General features: G+C 41.7%; 48 non-coding genes and 8 pseudogenes across 48 annotated transcripts in view; all 56 read right to left on the reverse strand.

Annotated features, from left to right (window-relative positions):
• LOC135066025 (5S ribosomal RNA) overlaps positions 1-21 on the reverse strand; it is a 119-nt gene extending 98 nt beyond the window's left edge. Inside the window, exon 1 of the ribosomal RNA XR_010252286.1 lies at positions 1-21. This exon is cut by the window's left edge and continues 98 nt beyond it. This is a non-coding gene — a ribosomal RNA (5S ribosomal RNA).
• Positions 22-127: 106 nt separating this feature from the next.
• On the reverse strand, positions 128-246 carry LOC134891587 (5S ribosomal RNA). The gene has a single exon (XR_010171477.1). It is a non-coding gene; the product is annotated as a 5S ribosomal RNA (ribosomal RNA).
• Positions 247-353: 107 nt separating this feature from the next.
• LOC134901314 (5S ribosomal RNA) lies at positions 354-472 on the reverse strand. Its single transcript, XR_010174803.1, has one exon. It is a non-coding gene; the product is annotated as a 5S ribosomal RNA (ribosomal RNA).
• Positions 473-579: 107 nt separating this feature from the next.
• On the reverse strand, positions 580-698 carry LOC134891598 (5S ribosomal RNA). Its single transcript, XR_010171478.1, has one exon. It is a non-coding gene; the product is annotated as a 5S ribosomal RNA (ribosomal RNA).
• A 107-nt stretch (positions 699-805) lies between these two features.
• Positions 806-924, reverse strand: LOC134901315 (5S ribosomal RNA). Its single transcript, XR_010174804.1, has one exon. It is a non-coding gene; the product is annotated as a 5S ribosomal RNA (ribosomal RNA).
• Positions 925-1,031: 107 nt separating this feature from the next.
• On the reverse strand, positions 1,032-1,150 carry LOC135058774 (5S ribosomal RNA). The gene has a single exon (XR_010245198.1). It is a non-coding gene; the product is annotated as a 5S ribosomal RNA (ribosomal RNA).
• Positions 1,151-1,257: 107 nt separating this feature from the next.
• LOC135067359 (5S ribosomal RNA) lies at positions 1,258-1,376 on the reverse strand. Its single transcript, XR_010253576.1, has one exon. It is a non-coding gene; the product is annotated as a 5S ribosomal RNA (ribosomal RNA).
• A 107-nt stretch (positions 1,377-1,483) lies between these two features.
• On the reverse strand, positions 1,484-1,602 carry LOC135067812 (5S ribosomal RNA). Its single transcript, XR_010254021.1, has one exon. It is a non-coding gene; the product is annotated as a 5S ribosomal RNA (ribosomal RNA).
• A 107-nt stretch (positions 1,603-1,709) lies between these two features.
• LOC134886411 (5S ribosomal RNA) lies at positions 1,710-1,828 on the reverse strand. The gene has a single exon (XR_010170494.1). It is a non-coding gene; the product is annotated as a 5S ribosomal RNA (ribosomal RNA).
• A 107-nt stretch (positions 1,829-1,935) lies between these two features.
• Positions 1,936-2,054, reverse strand: LOC134891610 (5S ribosomal RNA). The gene has a single exon (XR_010171479.1). It is a non-coding gene; the product is annotated as a 5S ribosomal RNA (ribosomal RNA).
• Positions 2,055-2,161: 107 nt separating this feature from the next.
• LOC135065292 (5S ribosomal RNA) lies at positions 2,162-2,280 on the reverse strand. The gene has a single exon (XR_010251575.1). It is a non-coding gene; the product is annotated as a 5S ribosomal RNA (ribosomal RNA).
• Positions 2,281-2,387: 107 nt separating this feature from the next.
• On the reverse strand, positions 2,388-2,506 carry LOC134891621 (5S ribosomal RNA). The gene has a single exon (XR_010171480.1). It is a non-coding gene; the product is annotated as a 5S ribosomal RNA (ribosomal RNA).
• A 107-nt stretch (positions 2,507-2,613) lies between these two features.
• Positions 2,614-2,732, reverse strand: LOC134891633 (5S ribosomal RNA). Its single transcript, XR_010171483.1, has one exon. It is a non-coding gene; the product is annotated as a 5S ribosomal RNA (ribosomal RNA).
• Positions 2,733-2,839: 107 nt separating this feature from the next.
• On the reverse strand, positions 2,840-2,958 carry LOC134891644 (5S ribosomal RNA). Its single transcript, XR_010171484.1, has one exon. It is a non-coding gene; the product is annotated as a 5S ribosomal RNA (ribosomal RNA).
• Positions 2,959-3,065: 107 nt separating this feature from the next.
• On the reverse strand, positions 3,066-3,184 carry LOC135065423 (5S ribosomal RNA). Its single transcript, XR_010251707.1, has one exon. It is a non-coding gene; the product is annotated as a 5S ribosomal RNA (ribosomal RNA).
• A 107-nt stretch (positions 3,185-3,291) lies between these two features.
• On the reverse strand, positions 3,292-3,410 carry LOC135058953 (5S ribosomal RNA). The gene has a single exon (XR_010245373.1). It is a non-coding gene; the product is annotated as a 5S ribosomal RNA (ribosomal RNA).
• A 107-nt stretch (positions 3,411-3,517) lies between these two features.
• Positions 3,518-3,636, reverse strand: LOC134887518 (5S ribosomal RNA; annotated as a pseudogene).
• Positions 3,637-3,743: 107 nt separating this feature from the next.
• LOC135060749 (5S ribosomal RNA) lies at positions 3,744-3,862 on the reverse strand. Its single transcript, XR_010247139.1, has one exon. It is a non-coding gene; the product is annotated as a 5S ribosomal RNA (ribosomal RNA).
• Positions 3,863-3,969: 107 nt separating this feature from the next.
• On the reverse strand, positions 3,970-4,088 carry LOC134901798 (5S ribosomal RNA). Its single transcript, XR_010175278.1, has one exon. It is a non-coding gene; the product is annotated as a 5S ribosomal RNA (ribosomal RNA).
• A 107-nt stretch (positions 4,089-4,195) lies between these two features.
• Positions 4,196-4,314, reverse strand: LOC134891656 (5S ribosomal RNA). The gene has a single exon (XR_010171485.1). It is a non-coding gene; the product is annotated as a 5S ribosomal RNA (ribosomal RNA).
• A 107-nt stretch (positions 4,315-4,421) lies between these two features.
• LOC135059444 (5S ribosomal RNA) lies at positions 4,422-4,540 on the reverse strand. Its single transcript, XR_010245846.1, has one exon. It is a non-coding gene; the product is annotated as a 5S ribosomal RNA (ribosomal RNA).
• Positions 4,541-4,647: 107 nt separating this feature from the next.
• On the reverse strand, positions 4,648-4,766 carry LOC134889704 (5S ribosomal RNA; annotated as a pseudogene).
• Positions 4,767-4,873: 107 nt separating this feature from the next.
• Positions 4,874-4,992, reverse strand: LOC134891667 (5S ribosomal RNA). Its single transcript, XR_010171486.1, has one exon. It is a non-coding gene; the product is annotated as a 5S ribosomal RNA (ribosomal RNA).
• Positions 4,993-5,099: 107 nt separating this feature from the next.
• Positions 5,100-5,218, reverse strand: LOC135058437 (5S ribosomal RNA). Its single transcript, XR_010244865.1, has one exon. It is a non-coding gene; the product is annotated as a 5S ribosomal RNA (ribosomal RNA).
• A 107-nt stretch (positions 5,219-5,325) lies between these two features.
• Positions 5,326-5,444, reverse strand: LOC134891679 (5S ribosomal RNA). Its single transcript, XR_010171487.1, has one exon. It is a non-coding gene; the product is annotated as a 5S ribosomal RNA (ribosomal RNA).
• A 107-nt stretch (positions 5,445-5,551) lies between these two features.
• Positions 5,552-5,670, reverse strand: LOC135059882 (5S ribosomal RNA). Its single transcript, XR_010246279.1, has one exon. It is a non-coding gene; the product is annotated as a 5S ribosomal RNA (ribosomal RNA).
• A 107-nt stretch (positions 5,671-5,777) lies between these two features.
• LOC135060761 (5S ribosomal RNA) lies at positions 5,778-5,896 on the reverse strand. The gene has a single exon (XR_010247150.1). It is a non-coding gene; the product is annotated as a 5S ribosomal RNA (ribosomal RNA).
• A 107-nt stretch (positions 5,897-6,003) lies between these two features.
• On the reverse strand, positions 6,004-6,122 carry LOC134901799 (5S ribosomal RNA). Its single transcript, XR_010175279.1, has one exon. It is a non-coding gene; the product is annotated as a 5S ribosomal RNA (ribosomal RNA).
• Positions 6,123-6,229: 107 nt separating this feature from the next.
• On the reverse strand, positions 6,230-6,348 carry LOC134891691 (5S ribosomal RNA). The gene has a single exon (XR_010171489.1). It is a non-coding gene; the product is annotated as a 5S ribosomal RNA (ribosomal RNA).
• Positions 6,349-6,455: 107 nt separating this feature from the next.
• Positions 6,456-6,574, reverse strand: LOC135059445 (5S ribosomal RNA). The gene has a single exon (XR_010245847.1). It is a non-coding gene; the product is annotated as a 5S ribosomal RNA (ribosomal RNA).
• Positions 6,575-6,681: 107 nt separating this feature from the next.
• LOC134890511 (5S ribosomal RNA) lies at positions 6,682-6,800 on the reverse strand (annotated as a pseudogene).
• A 107-nt stretch (positions 6,801-6,907) lies between these two features.
• Positions 6,908-7,026, reverse strand: LOC134891703 (5S ribosomal RNA). Its single transcript, XR_010171490.1, has one exon. It is a non-coding gene; the product is annotated as a 5S ribosomal RNA (ribosomal RNA).
• Positions 7,027-7,133: 107 nt separating this feature from the next.
• On the reverse strand, positions 7,134-7,252 carry LOC135058438 (5S ribosomal RNA). Its single transcript, XR_010244866.1, has one exon. It is a non-coding gene; the product is annotated as a 5S ribosomal RNA (ribosomal RNA).
• Positions 7,253-7,359: 107 nt separating this feature from the next.
• LOC134891714 (5S ribosomal RNA) lies at positions 7,360-7,478 on the reverse strand. The gene has a single exon (XR_010171491.1). It is a non-coding gene; the product is annotated as a 5S ribosomal RNA (ribosomal RNA).
• A 107-nt stretch (positions 7,479-7,585) lies between these two features.
• On the reverse strand, positions 7,586-7,704 carry LOC134891726 (5S ribosomal RNA). Its single transcript, XR_010171492.1, has one exon. It is a non-coding gene; the product is annotated as a 5S ribosomal RNA (ribosomal RNA).
• Positions 7,705-7,811: 107 nt separating this feature from the next.
• LOC134885790 (5S ribosomal RNA) lies at positions 7,812-7,930 on the reverse strand. Its single transcript, XR_010169895.1, has one exon. It is a non-coding gene; the product is annotated as a 5S ribosomal RNA (ribosomal RNA).
• Positions 7,931-8,037: 107 nt separating this feature from the next.
• LOC134891737 (5S ribosomal RNA) lies at positions 8,038-8,156 on the reverse strand. Its single transcript, XR_010171494.1, has one exon. It is a non-coding gene; the product is annotated as a 5S ribosomal RNA (ribosomal RNA).
• A 107-nt stretch (positions 8,157-8,263) lies between these two features.
• LOC134891749 (5S ribosomal RNA) lies at positions 8,264-8,382 on the reverse strand. Its single transcript, XR_010171496.1, has one exon. It is a non-coding gene; the product is annotated as a 5S ribosomal RNA (ribosomal RNA).
• Positions 8,383-8,489: 107 nt separating this feature from the next.
• Positions 8,490-8,608, reverse strand: LOC134885183 (5S ribosomal RNA). Its single transcript, XR_010169305.1, has one exon. It is a non-coding gene; the product is annotated as a 5S ribosomal RNA (ribosomal RNA).
• A 107-nt stretch (positions 8,609-8,715) lies between these two features.
• LOC135067388 (5S ribosomal RNA) lies at positions 8,716-8,834 on the reverse strand. Its single transcript, XR_010253604.1, has one exon. It is a non-coding gene; the product is annotated as a 5S ribosomal RNA (ribosomal RNA).
• Positions 8,835-8,941: 107 nt separating this feature from the next.
• LOC134890579 (5S ribosomal RNA) lies at positions 8,942-9,059 on the reverse strand (annotated as a pseudogene).
• A 107-nt stretch (positions 9,060-9,166) lies between these two features.
• Positions 9,167-9,285, reverse strand: LOC134889920 (5S ribosomal RNA; annotated as a pseudogene).
• Positions 9,286-9,392: 107 nt separating this feature from the next.
• Positions 9,393-9,511, reverse strand: LOC134891760 (5S ribosomal RNA). The gene has a single exon (XR_010171497.1). It is a non-coding gene; the product is annotated as a 5S ribosomal RNA (ribosomal RNA).
• Positions 9,512-9,618: 107 nt separating this feature from the next.
• On the reverse strand, positions 9,619-9,737 carry LOC134886036 (5S ribosomal RNA). Its single transcript, XR_010170133.1, has one exon. It is a non-coding gene; the product is annotated as a 5S ribosomal RNA (ribosomal RNA).
• Positions 9,738-9,844: 107 nt separating this feature from the next.
• On the reverse strand, positions 9,845-9,963 carry LOC134891772 (5S ribosomal RNA). The gene has a single exon (XR_010171498.1). It is a non-coding gene; the product is annotated as a 5S ribosomal RNA (ribosomal RNA).
• A 107-nt stretch (positions 9,964-10,070) lies between these two features.
• On the reverse strand, positions 10,071-10,189 carry LOC135065095 (5S ribosomal RNA). The gene has a single exon (XR_010251384.1). It is a non-coding gene; the product is annotated as a 5S ribosomal RNA (ribosomal RNA).
• A 107-nt stretch (positions 10,190-10,296) lies between these two features.
• On the reverse strand, positions 10,297-10,415 carry LOC134885458 (5S ribosomal RNA). The gene has a single exon (XR_010169571.1). It is a non-coding gene; the product is annotated as a 5S ribosomal RNA (ribosomal RNA).
• Positions 10,416-10,522: 107 nt separating this feature from the next.
• On the reverse strand, positions 10,523-10,640 carry LOC134893745 (5S ribosomal RNA; annotated as a pseudogene).
• Positions 10,641-10,747: 107 nt separating this feature from the next.
• Positions 10,748-10,865, reverse strand: LOC134884783 (5S ribosomal RNA). Its single transcript, XR_010168918.1, has one exon. It is a non-coding gene; the product is annotated as a 5S ribosomal RNA (ribosomal RNA).
• A 107-nt stretch (positions 10,866-10,972) lies between these two features.
• LOC134889268 (5S ribosomal RNA) lies at positions 10,973-11,091 on the reverse strand (annotated as a pseudogene).
• A 107-nt stretch (positions 11,092-11,198) lies between these two features.
• Positions 11,199-11,316, reverse strand: LOC134894079 (5S ribosomal RNA; annotated as a pseudogene).
• A 107-nt stretch (positions 11,317-11,423) lies between these two features.
• Positions 11,424-11,542, reverse strand: LOC135070028 (5S ribosomal RNA). Its single transcript, XR_010256202.1, has one exon. It is a non-coding gene; the product is annotated as a 5S ribosomal RNA (ribosomal RNA).
• A 107-nt stretch (positions 11,543-11,649) lies between these two features.
• Positions 11,650-11,768, reverse strand: LOC134901878 (5S ribosomal RNA). The gene has a single exon (XR_010175354.1). It is a non-coding gene; the product is annotated as a 5S ribosomal RNA (ribosomal RNA).
• Positions 11,769-11,875: 107 nt separating this feature from the next.
• On the reverse strand, positions 11,876-11,994 carry LOC134886245 (5S ribosomal RNA). The gene has a single exon (XR_010170335.1). It is a non-coding gene; the product is annotated as a 5S ribosomal RNA (ribosomal RNA).
• A 107-nt stretch (positions 11,995-12,101) lies between these two features.
• On the reverse strand, positions 12,102-12,220 carry LOC135063409 (5S ribosomal RNA). The gene has a single exon (XR_010249742.1). It is a non-coding gene; the product is annotated as a 5S ribosomal RNA (ribosomal RNA).
• A 107-nt stretch (positions 12,221-12,327) lies between these two features.
• Positions 12,328-12,446, reverse strand: LOC135061413 (5S ribosomal RNA). The gene has a single exon (XR_010247794.1). It is a non-coding gene; the product is annotated as a 5S ribosomal RNA (ribosomal RNA).
• Between the last annotated feature and the right edge of the window lie 54 nt (positions 12,447-12,500).

Consider the following 12,500-nt stretch of genomic DNA (forward strand, 5'->3'; position numbering starts at 1 on the left):
TAGTGTGGTGTGGCTGTAGATGAGCTTTATGGTTTCTGTTAGAACTTTTCTACTTCTAACTACTGGTTCATAAACAAATACGTTTGAAATGGAATGCATCAACAGAACGGTGTTGGTAGTATAAAAATATCTACAGCACCTTGTATTCCCAGGTGGTCTCCCATCCAAGTACTAACCAGGCCCAACACTGCTTAGCTTCCAAGATCAGATGAGATTGGGCGTATCCAGTGTGGTGTGGCTGTAGATGAGCTTTGTGGTTTCTGTTAGAACTTTTCTACTTCTAACTACTGGTTCATAAATGAATACGTTTGAAAATGGAATGCATCAACAGAACGGTGTTGGCAGTATAAAATTATCTACAGCACCTTGTATTCTCAGGTGGTCTCCCATCCAAGTACTAACCAGGCCCAACACTGCTTAGCTTCCAAGATCAGATGAGATTGGGCGTATCCAGTGTGGTGTGGCTGTAGATGAGCTTTATGGTTTCTGTTAGAACTTTTCTACTTCTAACTACTGGTTCATAAATGAATACGTTTGAAAATGGAATGCATCAACAGAACGGTGTTGGTAATAAAAAAATATCTACAGCACCTTGTATTCCCAGGTGGTCTCCCATCCAAGTACTAACCAGGCCCAACACTGCTTAGCTTCCAAGATCAGATGAGATTGGGCGTATCCAGTGTGGTGTGGCTGTAGATGAGCTTTGTGGTTTCTGTTAGAACTTTTCTACTTCTAACTACTGGTTCATAAATGAATACGTTTGAAAATGGAATGCATCAACAGAACGGTGTTGGCAGTATAAAATTATCTACAGCACCTTGTATTCTCAGGTGGTCTCCCATCCAAGTACTAACCAGGCCCAACACTGCTTAGCTTCCAAGATCAGATGAGATTGGGCGTATCCAGTGTGGTGTGGCTGTAGATGAGCTTTATGGTTTCTGTTAGAACTTTTCTACTTCTAACTACTGGTTCATAAATGAATACGTTTGAAAATGGAATAAATCAACAGAACGGTGTTGTTAATAAAAAAATATCTACAGCACCTTGTATTCCCAGGTGGTTTCCCATCCAAGTACTAACCAGGCCCAACACTGCTTAGCTTCCAAGATCAGATGAGATTGGGCGTATCCAGTGTGGTGTGGCTGTAGATGAGCTTTGTGGTTTCTGTTAGAACTTTTCTACTTCTAACTACTGGTTCATAAATGAATACGTTTGAAAATGGAATGCATCAACAGAACGGTGTTGGCAGTATAAAAATATCTACAGCACCTTGTATTCCCAGGTGGTCTCCCATCCAAGTACTAACCAGACCCAACACTGCTTAGCTTCCAAGATCAGATGAGATTGGGCGTATCCAGTGTGGTGTTGCTGTAGATGAATTTTCTGGTTTCTGTTAGAACTTTTCTACTTCTAACTACTGGTTCATAAATGAATACGTTTTAAAATGGAATGCATCAACAGAACGGTGTTGGCAGGATATAAATATCTACAGCACCTTGTATTCCCAGGTGGTCTCCCATCCAAGTACTAACCAGGCCCAACACTGCTTAGCTTCCAAGATCAGATGAGATTGGGCGTATCCAGTGTTGTGTGGCTGTAGATGAGCTTTGTGGTTTCTGTTAGAACTTTTCTACTTCTAACTACTGGTTCATAAATGAATACGTTTGAAAATGGAATGCATCAACAGAACGGTGTTGGCAGGATAAAAATATCTACAGCACCTTGTATTCCCAGGTGGTCTCCCATCCAAGTACTAACCAGGCCCAACACTGCTTAGCTTCCAAGAATAGATGAGATTGGGCGTATCCAGTGTGGTGTGGCTGTAGATGAGCTTTGTGGTTTCTGTTAGAACTTTTCTACTTCTAACTACTGGTTCATAAATGAATACGTTTGAAAATGGAATGCATCAACAGAACGGTGTTGGTAGTATAAAAATATCTACAGCACCTTGTATTCCCAGGTGGTCTCCCATCCAAGTACTAACCAGGCCCAACACTGCTTAGCTTCCAAGATCAGATGAGATTGGGCGTATCCAGTGTGGTGTGGCTGTAGATGAGATTTATGGTTTCTGTTAGAACTTTTCTACTTCTAACTACTGGTTCATAAACGAATACGTTTGAAAATGGAATGCATCAACAGAACGGTGTTGGTAGTATAAAAATATCTACAGCACCTTGTATTCCCAGGTGGTCTCCCATCCAAGTACTAACCAGGCCCAACACTGCTTAGCTTCCAAGATCAGATGAGATTGGGCGTATCCAGTGTGGTGTGGCGGTAGATGAGCTTTGTGGTTTCTGTTAGAACTTTTCTACTTCTAACTACTGGTTCATAAATGAATACGTTTGAAAATGGAATGCATCAACAGAACGGTATTGGAAGGATAAAAATATCTACAGCACCTTGTATTCCCAGGTGGTCTCCCATCCAAGTACTAACCAGGCCCAACACTGCTTAGCTTCCAAGATCAGATGAGATTGGGCGTATCCAGTGTGGTGTGGCTGTAGATGAGCTTTGTGGTTTCTGTTAGAACTTTTCTACTTCTAACTACTGGTTCATAAATGAATACGTTTGAAAATGGAATGCATCAACAGAACGGTGTTGGCAGTATAAAAATATCTACAGCACCTTGTATTCCCAGGTGGTCTCCCATCCAAGTACTAACCAGGCCCAACACTGCTTAGCTTCCAAGATCAGATGAGATTGGGCGTATCCAGTGTGGTGTGGCTGTAGATGAGCTTTGTGGTTTCTGTTAGAACTTTTCTACTTCTAACTACTGGTTCATAAACGAATACGTTTGAAAATGGAATGCATCAACAGAACGGTGTTGGTAGTATAAAAATATCTACAGCACCTTGTATTCCCAGGTGGTCTCCCATCCAAGTACTAACCAGGCCCAACACTGCTTAGCTTCCAAGATCAGATGAGATTGGGCGTATCCAGTGTGGTGTGGCTGTAGATGAGCATTGTGGTTTCTGTTAGAACTTTTCTACTTCTAACTACTGGTTCATAAATGAATACGTTTGAAAATGGAATGCATCAACAGAACGGTGTTGGCAGTATAAAATTATCTACAGCATCTTGTATTCCCAGGTGGTCTCCCATCCAAGTACTAACCAGGCCCAACACTGCTTAGCTTCCAAGATCAGATGAGATTGGGCGTATCCAGTGTGGTGTGGCTGTAGATGAGCTTTATGGTTTCTGTTAGAACTTTTCTACTTCTAACTACTGGTTCATAAATGAATACGTTTGAAAATGGAATGCATCAACAGAACGGTGTTGGTAGTATAAAAATATCTACAGCACCTTGTATTCCCAGGTGGTCTCCCATCCAAGTACTAACCAGGCCCAACACTGCTTAGCTTCCAAGATCAGATGAGATTGGGCGTATCAAGTGTGGTGTGGCTGTAGATGAGCTTTGTGGTTTCTGTTAGAACTTTTCTACTTCTAACTACTGGTTCATAAATGAATACGTTTGAAAATGGAATGCATCAACAGAACGGTGTTGGCAGTATAAAAATATCTACAGCACCTTGTATTTCCAGGTGGTCTCCCATCCAAGTACTAACCAGACCCAACACTGCTTAGCTTCCAAGATCAGATGAGATTGGGCGTATCCAGTGTGGTGTTGCTGTAGATGAATTTTCTGGTTTCTGTTAGAACTTTTCTACTTCTAACTACTGGTTCATAATTGAATACGTTTTAAAATGGAATGCATCAACAGAACGGTGTTGGCAGGATAAAAATATCTACAGCACCTTGTATTCCCAGGTGGTCTCCCATCCAAGTACTAACCAGGCCCAACACTGCTTAGCTTCCAAGATCAGATGAGATTGGGCGTATTCAGTGTGGTGTGGCTGTAGATGAGCTTTGTGGTTTCTGTTAGAACTTTTCTACTTCTAACTACTGGTTCATAAATGAATACGTTTGAAAATGGAATGCGTCAACAGAACGGTGTTGGCAGGATAAAAATATCTACAGCACCTTGTATTCCCAGGTGGTCTCCCATCCAAGTACTAACCAGGCCCAACACTGCTTAGCTTCCAAGATCAGATGAGATTGGGCGTATCCAGTGTGGTGTGGCTATAGATGAGCTTTGTGGTTTCTGTTAGAACTTTTCTACTTCTAACTACTGGTTCATAAATGAATACGTTTGAAAATGGAATGCATCAACAGAACGGTGTTGGTAGTATAAAAATATCTACAGCACCTTGTATTCCCAGGTGGTCTCCCATCCAAGTACTAACCAGGCCCAACACTGCTTAGCTTCCAAGATCAGATGAGATTGGGCGTATCCAGTGTGGTGTGGCTGTAGATGAGATTTATGGTTTCTGTTAGAACTTTTCTACTTCTAACTACTGGTTCATAAATGAATACGTTTGAAAATGGAATGCATCAACAGAACGGTGTTGGTAGTATAAAAATATCTACAGCACCTTGTATTCCCAGGTGGTCTCCCATCCAAGTACTAACCAGGCCCAACACTGCTTAGCTTCCAAGATCAGATGAGATTGGGCGTACCCAGTGTGGTGTGGCTGTAGATGAGCTTTGTGGTTTCTGTTAGAACTTTTCTACTTCTAACTACTGGTTCATAAATGAATACGTTTGAAAATGGAATGCATCAACAGAACGGTGTTGGCAGTATAAAAATATCTACAGCACCTTGTATTCCCAGGTGGTCTCCCATCCAAGTACTAACCAGACACAACACTGCTTAGCTTCCAAGATCAGATGAGATTGGGCGTATCCAGTGTGGTGTTGCTGTAGATGAATTTTCTGGTTTCTGTTAGAACTTTTCTACTTCTAACTACTGGTTCATAAATGAATACGTTTGAAAATGGAATGCATCAACAGAACGGTGTTGGCAGGATAAAAATATCTACAGCACCTTGTATTCCCAGGTGGTCTCCCATCCAAGTACTAACCAGGCCCAACACTGCTTAGCTTCCAAGATCAGATGAGATTGGGCGTATCCAGTGTGGTGTGGCTGTAGATGAGCTTTGTGGTTTCTGTTAGAACTTTTCTACTTCTAACTACTGGTTCATAAATGAATACGTTTGAAAATGGAATGCATCAACAGAACGGTGTTGGCAGGATAAAAATATCTACAGCACCTTGTATTCCCAGGTGGTCTCCCATCCAAGTACTAACCAGGCCCAACACTGCTTAGCTTCCAAGATCAGATGAGATTGGGCGTATCCAGTGTGGTGTAGCTGTAGATGAGCTTTGTGGTTTCTGTTAGAACTTTTCTACTTCTAACTACTGGTTCATAAATGAATACGTTTGAAAATGGAATGCATCAACAGAACGGTGTTGGTAGTATAAAAATATCTACAGCACCTTGTATTCCCAGGTGGTCTCCCATCCAAGTACTAACCAGGCCCAACACTGCTTAGCTTCCAAGATCAGATGAGATTGGGCGTATCCAGTGTGGTGTGGCTGTAGATGAGATTTATGGTTTCTGTTAGAACTTTTCTACTTCTAACTACTGGTTCATAAACGAATACGTTTGAAAATGGAATGCATCAACAGAACGGTGTTGGTAGTATAAAAATATCTACAGCACCTTGTATTCCCAGGTGGTCTCCCATCCAAGTACTAACCAGGCCCAACACTGCTTAGCTTCCAAGATCAGATGAGATTGGGCGTATCCAGTGTGGTGTTGCTGTAGATGAATTTTCTGGTTTCTGTTAGAACTTTTCTACTTCTAACTACTGGTTCATAATTGAATACGTTTTAAAATGGAATGCATCAACAGAACGGTGTTGGCAGGATAAAAATATCTACAGCACCTTGTATTCCCAGGTGGTCTCCCATCCAAGTACTAACCAGGCCCAACACTGCTTAGCTTCCAAGATCAGATGAGATTGGGCGTATTCAGTGTGGTGTGGCTGTAGATGAGCTTTGTGGTTTCTGTTAGAACTTTTCTACTTCTAACTACTGGTTCATAAATGAATACGTTTGAAAATGGAATGCATCAACAGAACGGTGTTGGCAGGATAAAAATATCTACAGCACCTTGTATTCCCAGGTGGTCTCCCATCCAAGTACTAACCAGGCCCAACACTGCTTAGCTTCCAAGATCAGATGAGATTGGGCGTATCCAGTGTGGTGTGGCTATAGATGAGCTTTGTGGTTTCTGTTAGAACTTTTCTACTTCTAACTACTGGTTCATAAATGAATACGTTTGAAAATGGAATGCATCAACAGAACGGTGTTGGTAGTATAAAAATATCTACAGCACCTTGTATTCCCAGGTGGTCTCCCATCCAAGTACTAACCAGGCCCAACACTGCTTAGCTTCCAAGATCAGATGAGATTGGGCGTATCCAGTGTGGTGTGGCTGTAGATGAGATTTATGGTTTCTGTTAGAACTTTTCTACTTCTAACTACTGGTTCATAAATGAATACGTTTGAAAATGGAATGCATCAACAGAACGGTGTTGGTAGTATAAAAATATCTACAGCACCTTGTATTCCCAGGTGGTCTCCCATCCAAGTACTAACCAGGCCCAACACTGCTTAGCTTCCAAGATCAGATGAGATTGGGCGTACCCAGTGTGGTGTGGCTGTAGATGAGCTTTGTGGTTTCTGTTAGAACTTTTCTACTTCTAACTACTGGTTCATAAATGAATACGTTTGAAAATGGAATGCATCAACAGAACGGTGTTGGCAGTATAAAAACATCTACAGCACCTTGTATTCCCAGGTGGTCTCCCATCCAAGTACTAACCAGACACAACACTGCTTAGCTTCCAAGATCAGATGAGATTGGGCGTATCCAGTGTGGTGTTGCTGTAGATGAATTTTCTGGTTTCTGTTAGAACTTTTCTACTTCTAACTACTGGTTCATAAATGAATACGTTTTAAAATGGAATGCATCAACAGAACGGTGTTGGCAGGATAAAAATATCTACAGCACCTTGTATTCCCAGGTGGTCTCCCATCCAAGTACTAACCAGGCCCAACACTGCTTAGCTTCCAAGATCAGATGAGATTGGGCGTATCCAGTGTGGTGTGGCTGTAGATGAGCTTTGTGGTTTCTGTTAGAACTTTTCTACTTCTAACTACTGGTTCATAAATGAATACGTTTGAAAATGGAATGCATCAACAGAACGGTGTTGGCAGGATAAAAATATCTACAGCACCTTGTATTCCCAGGTGGTCTCCCATCCAAGTACTAACCAGGCCCAACACTGCTTAGCTTCCAAGATCAGATGAGATTGGGCGTATCCAGTGTGGTGTAGCTGTAGATGAGCTTTGTGGTTTCTGTTAGAACTTTTCTACTTCTAACTACTGGTTCATAAATGAATACGTTTGAAAATGGAATGCATCAACAGAACGGTGTTGGTAGTATAAAAATATCTACAGCACCTTGTATTCCCAGGTGGTCTCCCATCCAAGTACTAACCAGGCCCAACACTGCTTAGCTTCCAAGATCAGATGAGATTGGGCGTATCCAGTGTGGTGTGGCTGTAGATGAGATTTATGGTTTCTGTTAGAACTTTTCTACTTCTAACTACTGGTTCATAAATGAATACGTTTGAAAATGGAATGCATCAACAGAACGGTGTTGGTAGTATAAAAATATCTACAGCACCTTGTATTCCCAGGTGGTCTCCCATCCAAGTACTAACCAGGCCCAACACTGCTTAGCTTCCAAGATCAGATGAGATTGGGCGTATCCAGTGTGGTGTGGCTGTAGATGAGCTTTGTGGTTTCTGTTAGAACTTTTCTACTTCTAACTACTGGTTCATAAATGAATACGTTTGAAAATGGAATGCATCAACAGAACGGTGTTGGCAGTATAAAAATATCTACAGCACCTTGTATTCCCAGGTGGTCTCCCATCCAAGTACTAACCAGACCCAACACTGCTTAGCTTCCAAGATCAGAAGAGATTGGGCGTATCCAGTGTGGTGTTGCTGTAGATGAATTTTCTGGTTTCTGTTAGAACTTTTCTACTTCTAACTACTGGTTCATAAATGAATACGTTTTAAAATGGAATGCATCAACAGAACGGTGTTGGCAGGATAAAAATATCTACAGCACCTTGTATTCCCAGGTGGTCTCCCATCCAAGTACTAACCAGGCCCAACACTGCTTAGCTTCCAAGATCAGATGAGATTGGGCGTATCCAGTGTGGTGTGGCTGTAGATGAGCTTTGTGGTTTCTGTTAGAACTTTTCTACTTCTAACTACTGGTTCATAAATGAATACGTTTGAAAATGGAATGCATCAACAGAACGGTGTTGGTAGTATAAAAATATCTACAGCACCTTGTATTCCCAGGTGGTCTCCCATCCAAGTACTAACCAGGCCCAACACTGCTTAGCTTCCAAGATCAGATGAGATTGGGCGTATCCAGTGTGGTGTGGCTGTAGATGAGCTTTGTGGTTTCTTTTAGAACTTTTCTACTTCTAACTACTGGTTCATAACTGAATACGTTTGAAAATGGAATGCATCAACAGAACGATGTTGGCAGTATAAAAATATCTACAGCACCTTGTATTCCCAGGTGGTCTCCCATCCAAGTACTAACCAGGCCCAACACTGCTTAGCTTCCAAGATCACATGAGTTTGGGCGTATCCAGTGTGGTGTTGCTGTAGATGAATTTTCTGGTTTCTGTTAGAAATTTTCTACTTCTAACTACTGGTTCATAAATGAATACGTTTTAAAATGGAATGCATCAACAGAACGGTGTTGGCAGTATAAAATTATCTACAGCACCTTGTATTCCCAGGTGGTCTCCCATCCAAGTACTAACCAGGCCCAACACTGCTTAGCTTCCAAGATCAGATGAGATCTGGCGTATCCAGTGTGGTGTGGCTGTAGATGAGCTTTGTGGTTTCTGTAAGAACTTTTCTACTTCTAACTACTGGTTCATAAATGAATACGTTTGAAAATGGAATGCATCAACAGAACGGTGTTGGTAGTATAAAAATATCTACAGCACCTTGTATTCCAGGTGGTCTCCCATCCAAGTACTAACCAGGCCCAACACTGCTTAGCTTCCAAGATCAGATGAGATTGGGCGTATCCAGTGTGGTGTGGCTGTACATGAGCTTTAAGGTTTCTGTTAGAACTTTTCTACTTCTAACTACTGGTTCATAAACGAATACGTTTAAAAATGGAATGCATCAACAGAACGGTGTTGGCAGTATAAAAATATCTACAGCACCTTGTATTCCCAGGTGGTCTCCCATCCAAGTACTAACCAGACCCAACACTGCTTAGCTTCCAAGATCAGAAGAGATTGGGCGTATCCAGTGTGATGTTGCTGTAGATGAATTTTCTGGTTTCTGTTAGAACTTTTCTACTTCTAACTACTGGTTCATAAATGAATACGTTTTAAAATGGAATGCATCAACAGAACGGTGTTGGCAGGATAAAAATATCTACAGCACCTTGTATTCCCAGGTGGTCTCCCATCCAAGTACTAACCAGGCCCAACACTGCTTAGCTTCCAAGATCAGATGAGATTGGGCGTATCCAGTGTGGTGTGGCTGTAGATGAGCTTTGTGGTTTCTGTTAGAACTTTTCTACTTCTAACTACTGGTTCATAAATGAATACGTTTGAAAATGGAATGCATCAACGGAACGGTGTTGGCAGGATAAAAATATCTACAGCACCTTGCATTCCCAGGTGGTCTCCCATCCAAGGACTAACCAGGCCCAACACTGCTTAGCTTCCAAGATCAGATGAGATTGGGCGTATCCAGTGTGGTGTGGCTGTTGATGAGCTTTGTGGTTTCTGTTTGAACTTTTAAACTTCTAACTACTGGTTCATAAATGAATACGTTTGAAAATGGAATGCATCAACAGAACGGTGTTGGCAGTATAAAAATATCTACAGCACCTTGTATTCCCAGGTGGTCTCCCATCCAAGTACTAACCAGGCCCAACACTGCTTAGCTTCCAAGATCAGATGAGATTGGGCGTATCCAGTGTGGTGTGGCTGTAGATGAACTTTGTGGTTTCTGTTAGAACTTTTCTACTTCTAACTACTGGTTCATAAATGAATACGTTTTAAAATGGAATGCATCAACAGAACGGTGTTGACAGTATAAAATTATCTTCAGCACCTTGTATTCCCAGGTGGTCTCCCATCCAAGTACTAACCAGGCCCAACACTGCTTAGCTTCCAAGATCAGATGAGATTGGGCGTATCCAGTGTGGTGTGGCTGTAGATGAGCTTTGTGGTTTCTGTTAGAACTTTTCAACTTCTAACTACTGGTTCATAAATGAATACGTTTGAAAATGGAATGCATCAACAGAACGGTGTTGGCAGTATAAAAATATCTACAGCACCTTGTATTCCCAGGTGGTCTCCCATCCAAGTACTAACCAGGCCCAACACTGCTTAGCTTCCAAGATCAGATGAGATTGGGCGTATCCAGTGTGCTGCGGCTGTAGATGAGCTTTGTGGTTTCTGTTAGAACTTTTCTACTTCTAACTACTGGTTCATAAATGAATACGTTTGAAAATGGAATGCATCAACAGAACGGTGTTGGTAGTATAAAAATATCTACAGCACCTTGTATTCCAGGTGGTCTCCCATCCAAGTACTAACCAGGCCCAACACTGCTTAGCTTCCAAAATCAGATGAGATTGAGCGTATCCAGTGTGGTGTTGCTGTAGATGAACTTACTGGTTTCTGTTAGAACTTTTCTACTTCTAACTACTGGTTCATAAATGAATACGTTTGAAAATGGAATGCATCAACAGAACGGTGTTGGTAGTATAAAAATATCTACAGCACCTTGTATTCCAGGTGGTCTCCCATCCAAGTACTAACCAGGCCCAACACTGCTTAGCTTCCAAGATCAGATGAGATTGGGCGTATCCAGTGTGGTGTGGCTGTAGATGAGCTTTATGGTTTCTGTTAGAACTTTTCTACTTCTAACTACTGGTTCATAAACGAATACGTTTAAAAATGGAATGCATCAACAGAATGGTGTTGGCAGTATAAAAATATCTACAGCACCTTGTATTCCCAGGTGGTCTCCCATCCAAGTACTAACCAGGCGCAACACTGCTTAGCTTCCAAGATCAGATGAGATTGAGCGTATCCAGTGTGGTGTTGCTGTAGATGAACTTACTGGTTTCTGTTAGAACTTTTCTACTTCTAACTACTGGTTCATAAATGAATACGTTTGAAAATGGAATGCATCAACAGAACGGTGTTGGTAGTATAAAAATATCTACAGCACCTTGTATTCCAGGTGGTCTCCCATCCAAGTACTAACCAGTCCCAACACTGCTTAGCTTCCAAGATCAGATGAGATTGGGCGTATCCAGTGTAGTGTGGCTGTAGATGAGCTTTATGGTTTCTGTTAGAACTTTTCTACTTCTAACTACTGGTTCATAAACGAATACGTTTGAAAATGGAATGCATCAACAGAACGGTGTTGGTAGTATAAAAATATCTACAGCACCTTGTATTCCCAGGTGGTCTCCCATCCAAGTACTAACCAGGCCCAACACTGCTTTGCTTCCAAGATCAGATGAGATTGGGCGTATCCAGTGTGGTGTGGATGTAGATGAGCTTTGTGGTTTCTGTTAGAACTTTTCTACTTCTAACTACTGGTTCATAAATGAATACGTTTGAAAATGGAATGCATCAACAGAACGGTGTTGGCAAGATAAAAATATCTACAGCACCTTGCATTCCCAGGTGGTCTCCCATCCAAGTACTAACCAGGCCCAACACTGCTTAGCTTCCAAGATCAGATGAGATTGGGCGTATCCAGTGTGGTGTGGCTGTAGATGAGCTTTGTGGTTTCTGTTTGAACTTTTAAACTTCTAACTACTGGTTCATAAATGAATACGTTTGAAAATGGAATGCATCAACAGAACGGTGTTGGCAGTATAAAAATATCTACAGCACATTGTATTCCCAGGTGGTCTCCCATCCAAGTACTAACCAGGACCAACACTGCTTAGCTTCCAAGATCAGATGAGATTGGGCGTATCCAGTGTGGTGTGGCTGTAGATGAACTTTGTGGTTTCTGTTAGAACTTTTCTACTTCTAACTACTGGTTCATAAATGAATACGTTTTAAAATGGAATGCATCAACAGAACGGTGTTGACAGTATAAAATTATCTACAGCACCTTGTATTCCCAGGTGGTCTCCCATCCAAGTACTAACCAGGCCCAACACTGCTTAGCTTCCAAGATCAAATGAAATTGGGCGTATCCAGTGTGGTGTGGCTGTAGATGAGCTTTATGGTTTCTGTTAGAACTTTTCTACTTCTAACTACTGGTTCATAAATGAATACGTTTGAAAATGGAATGCATCAACAGAACGGTGTTGGCAGGATAAAAATATCTACAGCACCTTGTATTCCCAGGTGGTCTTCCATCCAAGTACTAACCAGGCCCAACACTGCTTAGCTTCCAAGATCAGATGAGATTGGGCGTATCCAGTGTGGTGTGGCTGTAGATGAGCTTTGTGGTTTCTGTTAGAACTTTTCAACTTCTAACTACTGGTTCATAAAT

Source organism: Pseudophryne corroboree, chromosome 3 (assembly GCF_028390025.1).
Source record: "Pseudophryne corroboree isolate aPseCor3 chromosome 3, aPseCor3.hap2, whole genome shotgun sequence".
Taxonomy (NCBI): Eukaryota; Metazoa; Chordata; class Amphibia; order Anura; family Myobatrachidae; genus Pseudophryne; species Pseudophryne corroboree.